At 34.3% G+C, this 767-nt stretch overlaps 1 non-coding gene across 1 annotated transcript; it reads left to right on the forward strand.

Annotated features, from left to right (window-relative positions):
* The first annotated feature begins 430 nt into the window (after positions 1-430).
* On the forward strand, positions 431-500 carry LOC124098920 (small nucleolar RNA SNORD82). The gene has a single exon (XR_006853742.1). It is a non-coding gene; the product is annotated as a small nucleolar RNA SNORD82 (small nucleolar RNA).
* Positions 501-767: the final 267 nt, after the last annotated feature.

The raw sequence follows: 767 nt of genomic DNA on the forward strand, positions 1-767 counted from the left end.
AATGTCTAGTAGAATTCAAGATTGCCTTCTTTGATCATGTGTGCCATAATTACTTCTTACATGTGTCTTTGCTATGTTTTTTAATTGTGTATTGAACATGGTTGGATCAAATTCATTACTTGGGAAACATTTCAGGTGAAATAAACGTATGTAATTCAAAATATGAGCTTTTCAGGTATTCATTTATTTCTATTGTTTTATTGGAAAATTAAATTGTTAATATCATTACCCTGGAACATTTTCAAAGTCTTTCCTCTTTCTTGCCCCAAGTCCTTTTCTTTCCTGTTTTTGCCATCTCCACCTGCTTTTCTAGTCACGTTGGCATGTAAATGTATTATTCTTGAAACACTGGCCCCTAGAGATTTGAATTGCAATTGATTTGATGGTATTCTATTGGAAAACTCAGGCATGTACATTGATAAAAATAGATACCATAAAGGGTGGAATGCAAAGGAACTTGATTCTGAAATATGGTGTTAAATTGTAATATGATGATGTGTGTAAAAAATAAAATGATATAAAATAAGACTATTATGGTTTAGTTGTGAAGTGTCTCCCAAAAGCTCATATGTGAGACAATGCAAGGTTTAGAGGTGAAATGATTGGGTTATGAGATAATTAACCCAATCAGTGTATTAATACTCTAAGGGATTAACTGGGTCATAACTGTAGGCAGGTATAGTATGGCTGGATGAGGTGAGTCCCTGGGGGCATGCCATTGGAGTTTATATTTTGTCCTTATTGAGCATATCTCTCTCCCCCTCCCT

Source organism: Marmota monax, unplaced genomic scaffold, assembly GCF_021218885.2.
Source record: "Marmota monax isolate L192 unplaced genomic scaffold, Marmota_monax_Labrador192_F-V1.1 WCK01_AAM20220418_F8-fsc00182, whole genome shotgun sequence".
In the NCBI taxonomy this organism is placed as follows: Eukaryota; Metazoa; Chordata; class Mammalia; order Rodentia; family Sciuridae; genus Marmota; species Marmota monax.